The sequence below is a fragment of the Amphibalanus amphitrite genome, unplaced genomic scaffold (genome assembly GCF_019059575.1).
Source record: "Amphibalanus amphitrite isolate SeventyFive unplaced genomic scaffold, NRLGWU_Aamphi_draft 000807F_arrow, whole genome shotgun sequence".
NCBI classification, from domain to species: Eukaryota; Metazoa; Arthropoda; class Thecostraca; order Balanomorpha; family Balanidae; genus Amphibalanus; species Amphibalanus amphitrite.
The window spans coordinates 163,723-171,928 of NW_024882301.1; positions in this window are offsets into that span (position 1 = coordinate 163,723).

Genomic DNA, 8,206 nt, shown 5'->3' on the forward strand with positions numbered 1-8,206 from the left:
AAACCTTTTTACAGCAAAAGATTATTTTCTATATTTTTGATATAGGAAGAACTTTTCAGTTTCTGTAAGGCACACGCGATCCAGTATGAAAAGAGCATGGGTCCCGAAAATTCTTAGAAACTAGAGAAATTATCGCGGCCACCGGCATTTGGGCGATCTGCTCGTGCCTTTGTTACTGGAGCGCCCACGGACGTATAAATAAACTGGACCCGCAACCACCTCCATTCAGGTGAAGCCGACAAGGCGCCATTTTATGTTGCCAAAAAACCGTGCTCTGGAAGGTCATCGAGCCAATACAATTAGAATTGCGTCCAAACGGATGATCGGATCGAGATGCTGGTGGTACCGTTCGACGGGTAATTCCTTGAGGCAGGTGATGATGGATGTCACATGTCATCCGGTGGCACATGGCGCGTGCCACGTGCCGAACAACTTACAAAGGGCAAAAACCTTCAAATCAGACGAAGGGCGGCACAGGTGCCAAACTGACAGGTCACATGTCCCAGTGTTCGACCACTAACATATGGTATGCTCGGCATCAGGGGGTGCGGAATGCACGCGCTAGTGGCGAAGAACATTTTTTGAGGAGGCATCCGCCGATTCCGGAAAACCTTGACCTAGGCACACCAAATTTGGCACACTGACACTACTAGACACGCGCTTTAACCCGGCGGCCGCTGGGCCTCCGCGCCACCCGCCGGCCGCTGGGGGGGGGGGGCATATAGTTGCCCCCCCCCTTTACTTCTGCGACGATATCGTCGCAACGCGAAGAGATAGAGAAGCGAAACTTTGCACACATCTTCCTGAATACCTAGCCGAGATTGTGTCCAAATTTGGTGTCGATCCCATTTGAAATGACGTCACAGTGACGTCATAAGTGAAATTATAGATTTGCGACTCTCATATTCCTCACGATACATCAGATATATGGCACCGAATATAAAGGGCCGATTATTGGTCAGAAACTAGATGGAAGTGTAGTTAGATGTTTTAGGATGACAGCAGGTGCTGTCTAGTTCATTTACAGTCGAGTTTCATGTTCAGCGTCATCAGAAACGGCCCATATCGGAAAACGACAAAACTTTATGACGTCACTGTGACGTCATCGTAGGTGCTACAACCACAAAACTTTCCTCAAACATTGCCTAGGTATTCATTTGAAGCTATGCCAAGTTTCACGTTCGTAGCTCATCAGGTTTCGGAGATATTTCATAAAACGTAAAGGGGGGGGCAACTTTATGCCCCCCCCCAGCGGCTCGTGGGTTAAGGTGTGTACAAATAGGCGTGCTGGGGTACACGGTGCACGTGCTGTGCACGTGCAAACCTTTTGATGTTGCACCTGTGTCACATATGCGGGTAGGGCAGGCAGCGCTGGCAAGCTCAAAGTGCCAAATTTACACAGGTCACCCAGAATGCATTCCAGCATAGGTATTGAGCATATCCATCTGGTGGCCCCCAAAGGTGCGCTCTGCACGTGCAAAAAAATTATCCACGCCGGGCGGTGGGGATGCTTGGACACCCTATGTGGATTTATGTAAATATCTCGAAAACGGCGTTGTGTAGCACCGCCGTTTTTGGCACACCTTTTAATACATCTTTTTCACACATGCTGCGTAACTTTCAGACTTAGGTCACTCAAGGTTAGGTCATCAGGTTACGTCCAAGTGACCTTACCTTAGGAAAAGTTATAACGCCCGTCATAGCTACACAGACTGAACAATCGGTTTAAAACGTGCAGCGATTGATAAGAGCAACAGTATATACGTAGAGTACCTCTACTTCGGAATTTCAATCAGTGGCGGCGGAACACCTTCAATTAAAGGGGGCACTGCTGACTTTTGGTCCCATTCTTTCTATGCAACGCCCATAGGGCGTTGCATGGAAAGGGCTATGTTAAAATGCCAAAATCAAAGGGGGCACGGTGCCCTGGTGCCCCCCGCCCCCCCTCGTTCCGCCGCCTATGATTTCAATATCGCTTGCTCAATGCTCATTGCACAGCTCGTATTGTAAGAGCACTGCGGCACAGCATAGATACAGGCGCTTTGCTACTGCCATCTATGGGTAAAAGATGAAGATAATGGTTATTGCGGTACAGTATTACTGCAGGCGCAAACAACGTAGATAACAAAGATGCCTATGCTGCGCTGGCCGGCGATTGAGGCGTAAATTTGCGTTGCTGGGTAGCAAAAAGTTTAGGAGCCCGAATTTGACAAACTAAATGATTTGCCGTGCTGGTGGTCTGAGGTCGCAAAATCATCAGAACCCTAGGTCAGTGATATTGAAATTTCGTGGTAGAGGTAGGTACTCTACGTATATACTGTTGATCTTATCAATTGCTGCACGTTTTAAGCCGATTGTATAGACTGTGTAGCTATGACGGGCATTATAATTTTTCCTAAGGTAAGGCCACTTGGCCGTAACCTGGTGACCTAACCTTGAGCGACCTAAGTCTGAAAGTTATGCAGCATTTGTGAAAAAGACGTATGAAAAGGTGTGCCGAAAACGGCGGCGCTACACAACGCCGTTTTCGAGATATTTACATAAATCCACATAGGGTGTCCAATCATCCCCACCGCCCGGCGCGGATAATTTTTTTGCACGTGCAGAGCGCACCTTTGGGGGCCACCAGGAGATGGATATGCTCAATAACTATGCTGGAATACATTCTGGGTGGCCTGTGTAAATTTGGCACTTTGAGCTTGCCAGCGCTACCCGCCCTACCCGCATATGTGACACCTGGAGTGCAACATCAAAAGATTTGCACGTGCACAGCACGTGCACCGTGTACCCCAGCACGCCTATTTGTACAGCACCTTAAAGCGCGTGTCCAGTAGTATCAGTGTGCCAAATTTGGTGTGCCTAGGTCAAGGTTTTCCGAAATCGGAGGATGCCTCCTCAAAACATGTTTTTCGCCACTAGCGCGTGCATTCTGCACCCCCTGATGCCGAGCATACCATATTTTAGTGGTCGAACACTGGGACATGTGACCTGTCAGTTTGGCACCTGTGCCGCCCTTCGTTTGATTTGAAGCGTCGCTTAAAGGTTTTTGCCCTTTGTAAGTTTGTCGGCACGTGGCACGCGCCATGTGACACCGGGTGACATGTGACATCCATCATCACCTACCTCAAGGAATTACCCGTCGAACGGTACCACCAGCATCTCGATCCGATCATCCGTTTGGACGCAATTTGAATTCTATTGGCTCGATGACCTTCCAGAGCACGGTTTTTTGGCAACGTAAAATGGCGCCTTGTCGGCTTCACTATCTTCCATAGGAGGTCCATTGGGATTGTCAGTCCAGTTTATTTATACGTCCGTGGGAGCGCCTCACTGGAGCGAATTTCTCTAGAGTTCTCGTAGATAATTTCTCTAGTTTCTGAAGAATTTTCGGGACCCATGCTCGTTTCATACTGGATGCGAATATATGCAAGGCACACATCCTCAACGCAAGACACATTTTTCGGGACGAGAAATAGAATATCTTTGCCTAGGGTGATCGTTGGGCTGTAAAAGCTCCTGATTTATGCTCGTCTCAGCCCAAGCTACGGAACTGCTATTCCAGTTCAAAACCCATGTTAAAATGTGAACTATTTCCTTTAACTTTTTCCTAAATCCGCCGGCACGGGCCGGCGCTAAAACAGCCAGCCCGTGCACTGTGCAGGTATTATCACTTTCGTATGACATATTTATATGCGTCGTGTACTGTACATTACGTGCTTGAAGCTTTTGAAAGGTATCAAAAAATTAGTGTCTCAGCAAAATGCCGTGAGAAAGAGGGCTCTTTTTGTGTTTCTTCCTCCTGTGCCCCGGCCAGTCCGTCGTCCGAGGAGGAAAAAATCACGGCGGCCAACACCCCCTACCCTAACTTGAGTAATTTCAGTCCTCAGTTGCTTCAAACTACACTCTGTCTTATCATGGTGACTACTGGCTTAACCCTCGCCGGCCGAGGGGGGGGGGGGGGCGGGTGCCCCCCCATAGGGTTTTTTTTTCGCGATAGCTCCGAACACGCTGGCGATAGAGAGCTGAAACTTGGCATACCTAACCTTTGATTCAAGCCGGATCTTTTGACACCAACCGCATTTTTGGGTCAGGTCAGGTCACTGACCTATGACGTCATAAGTGAACCTCTGCACGGTCTTCAGATGTCGCAACTTCGCAACGCCCTCACTGCCAGAGGAGATGTCACAGGGAAATGAAACTTGCAGGATCTAGTATCCATTATGAGTGTCACAACTTGTATATCTCGGATTTTTCCTAAAGGTCATATGAGGTCAGGTCATTTTCGTGACCTCACCATTACAGGTCAATGGGGAAAAATGAAAATTGCTATTCTGGCGCCGGGAATGATCTCCAACTACCTCAAGCACACAGAATCGTGATTTGATGCACTCCTTGCAAAGTTAGCCATGCGTCACTTTTGCAATGTTGACCTTGCGTGACGTCATTTATGACGTCATCAAGGTCATATTAGTTTTTCGTCAATAACTCCCGATCAAATTGAGCTAGCGAGTCGGGAAAGCCACCAATGGACTCAGGAAGACCTGCCGAATCGAATGATATGCGACATGACCTCTTTCGCCCAGCTTCGTGACCTGGGGGTGCTGACCTGACCTTGACCTGAGGTCAACACCCTAAGTTGACTTGACCCAAACAAAAAGTATATCATTCGACGCGCTGGAGAAAGGCGAATACGATGCTGCCAAAATCGCGGCTCTGCAACCGTTTTTTTTTGCGAAGTTATTCACCAAAAACTGAACCGTACCTTGGGGCACTTGACCTGACCTCAGAGGTCACCAGTTGACCTAAGACCTTAAAATCGGGTACCAATCTCTGCGTATCGTAACGGCGCACACGCTCGTTTTTTCCGCGACGCGCTAGCTCCACCAGGGGCGAAACGGCGAGGGCGGGGGTCGTACCCGCCCCCCCCCCCCTCGGCCGGCGCGTATGTAGAAAACCAATAGGTCCGGCGAGGGTTAATGCTGACTAGATGGTAGCTGTTGACTCCAAAATAGGCGGCGGAACGGGGAAGGCACCGGTGACCGGGGCACCGTGCCCCTTTTGATTTTGGCATTTTAACGTTAGCCCTATGGGCGTTGCATCATGCATGGAAAGAACGGGACCAAAAGTCGGCAGTGACCCCGTTCCGCACTGCCGCACTGCCGCACTTTCAAGGCGTTCCGCCGCTACTGGACTCCAAGGGAACCGCACGATTGTATCCAGATATCCGAGAGGATAGGTAGGTAGGTATAGGTAGGTAATGATATGGCGCGGTGAGACATGATCGGAGCCTGTCTTATGTCGTAGCACACTGCACAGAAAGCCAGCGCTGGTGGCAATAGATAGAGCGAAATCGGTGCGTGACTCGGTGAAATTTGGGTGGGTAAGCTTTGGCGTCCAGACCCCAGTCTGTCACTGCCTGTCACCCCGCACCGAAGGGAAGAAATCACCGGTCCAATGAGCAAACGGTACCATCCGGCTGATCTGGACTCTGGACTCTGCAGGGGCTGAGTGATTGTCGGTGGGCCGTCTTGTCTGCCGACTCCTGACATCGTGAGCCACGGTCGACCGTCGATGTAGGTAAAGTTTGGCCTGTCACCGAATTCGTCAGAACCGCCAGACCGCCGCCTGCATGGACTGCCGGGGTCTGACTAATTGTCCGTGCACACCATTGGACATACGATGTTCAGCATGCTCAGAGCCTTTTGAATTGGTAAAGGGAGGACGATCACCTCAGTGCGGAGGCTGGAGCGTGGGGCTGTTGGCGGGGCGTCGGCCGCGCCATGGTGATATCGTGCTCCTCGCCGTTCGGCCCTGCAGGGTCTGCCTCTCTCTCTCTCTCTCTCTCTCTCTCTCTCTCTCTCTCTCTCTCTCTCTCTCTCTCTCTCTCTCTCTCTCTCTCTCTCTCTCTCTCTCTCTCTCTCTCTCTCTCTCTCTCTCTCTCCCTCTCCCTCTCTCTCTCTCTCTCTCTCTCTCTCTCTCTCTCTCTCTCTCTCTCCCCCTCTCCGGTCTCACTCTCTCTCTTTTTCTCTTCATTTGGACCCGAGTATAGGGTGTTCACTAAAAATTGACACAAACTTTGAATGACTGCACATCAAAAGTGAAGCAAGCTATTACGATGCAACTTAGCATGGAGATAAAAGGGACATTTTTGTATCATACCGAACATAAAATTTCATGGGTGTAATGAAAACAGTCGCGTTGGAGGTCGTTTTAAATAAGGCCCACCGAAAGCCAATTGGCACGCTTTCCCAAAATAGTACGTCAATGGGAGAGTCTGGCACGTACAAATACCTAATGAAAGCTTAAAATGTCGAAATTAGTTACATACCGTATGGTGGGACGAAAGTTCTAGTGGGTGTGGGAGTCAGAAAATCTGAAGTGGTGCAAATGTGAAGATACTGACGAAAGGAAAGGTCGGGGCCCCGAAAATGCACGTGGAGGGGCTTTTTGGCACCTCACGATGCAATGCTGCCGATCAGTAAGGTATTAACTGTGCCTAAGCGAAGAACATATATCACACCTGAGGCTAGGATGAGTTACAACCGGCGTAAATGATTTCTCGAAGCGACTGGGAACAACATAAGGCAAGAGAAGTAAATAAACAAAGGTCAAGAAAGCGCCACAAATTGCAGAAAACGACCGATCTATTTAAGGAAGAAAAATCATGTTTTTGTCAAAGGGCGACAATTTAGTAGACAATGGAGTGTTCTGTAGTGATGTTATCAATGATACAAGAGCTAACGTCCATTGCATCCTAGCTAACGCTGGATGCCGTGGTACGTGTGTTATTTCAGAGCATATCATCAGTTCGACTTTATTCCTCCAGGCCGGTCCTTTACAATATGATACTTTCTGAGTCAAGTGTATTATTTAGCACTAGAGGTTCATGCAGAACAACATATGTAACCAGAAGGTGATCTTCTGGTCCGACCTCGCGCCAGCACACTAATCAAGGGGCGCCTTGGGGGCTCCGGCCGATGTAAAAATTGCATGATTGAAACAAGGCCCGATAAGCCATTTGCCACGACTGAAATTAACAAATGAGTATCTAATGTGATTTGCCGAAGGCTATTACGTATATTGGTGTCTTTAAATTTGATACAAAATATCAACTGGCTGCTCATTACCGCCATGAATTGGCCAAATTCACGGTCCACTGGTGCCAGACCTTGTGAAAACACTTACAAGAAAATGTCCAAAAAATGACCTACGGGAATCAGGCAAATCTGTTGACGCTCAACGGTTTGCAGCAGATGCAATGTGCATTACAACAATGCCTCGTTTGTTTAAATCGGTACATTTTTACCGAAGATACAGCCTGCTAAACTTTGTCTCAATTTTTAGTGAACACCCTGTACACCCTCTCCGCACCCAGAGTCCTCTCGGGCCGCGCGGATGCCACTCCGTCCACTCGGCCGCGGGCCGGTGCCGTATCAATGACTCTCTCTCCTCCCCCTCCCTCCCCGGACAGCGATCCCGTGTAAGTCTGATCATCACTACCGCATCAGCCGTGTATTCTGCGCCGCTGGCAGCCCGGGGAAGGATTGTGAAAGGGCTCTTTCATCCACAGACGGGGAAGCGGTCCACGCGCAGTCGGCTTCAAGTGTCTCCCGAGGCGACCAATAATCGAGAATGATGACCTGGATAATCGTCTCGTTGTCAGCGTAGATCAGTAGGGTATTTAACTACACGACATAATCCCACTCAGCACTCCCCCCTCCCCGCACTCCCGCACGGCGCGACGTAAATGAATGAGCACGCTTTATTGCCGCTTTTGATTCGGTAATCGGCGCTGCAGTCAATAGCCCCCCTCTATGGGCGCGCGCCGTATATGATCTACGCGCCGCCGACCGCCGTTGTTTTAGTAACTGAAATTCGACATAGACCGGGCGCGGGATCGAACAGCGCCGAACGCCTATACATGCCTCCATTTACCATACAGTGGCACGCGGCCGGCGTGGTGCCGCCAAAGGAAAGCTAAATCAATTTGCGTCAATGTAACACGAAACGACCGCGTCACGGCGCTGATTGCACGTGCACGTGGTCAATCTGTGAGGGCACGTGGCGGCGGGCACGTGGCGCGGTGCCGCGTTGCGCTTGGTCGCCGGTGCGGCTCCCCCTCTCTATTTGTCGCGCGCCTGTCGACAAAGTGCGGCGCGATGTGAGCCGGAGGGGAACAGAAGGGGGCGCACGGAGGGGTGATGGT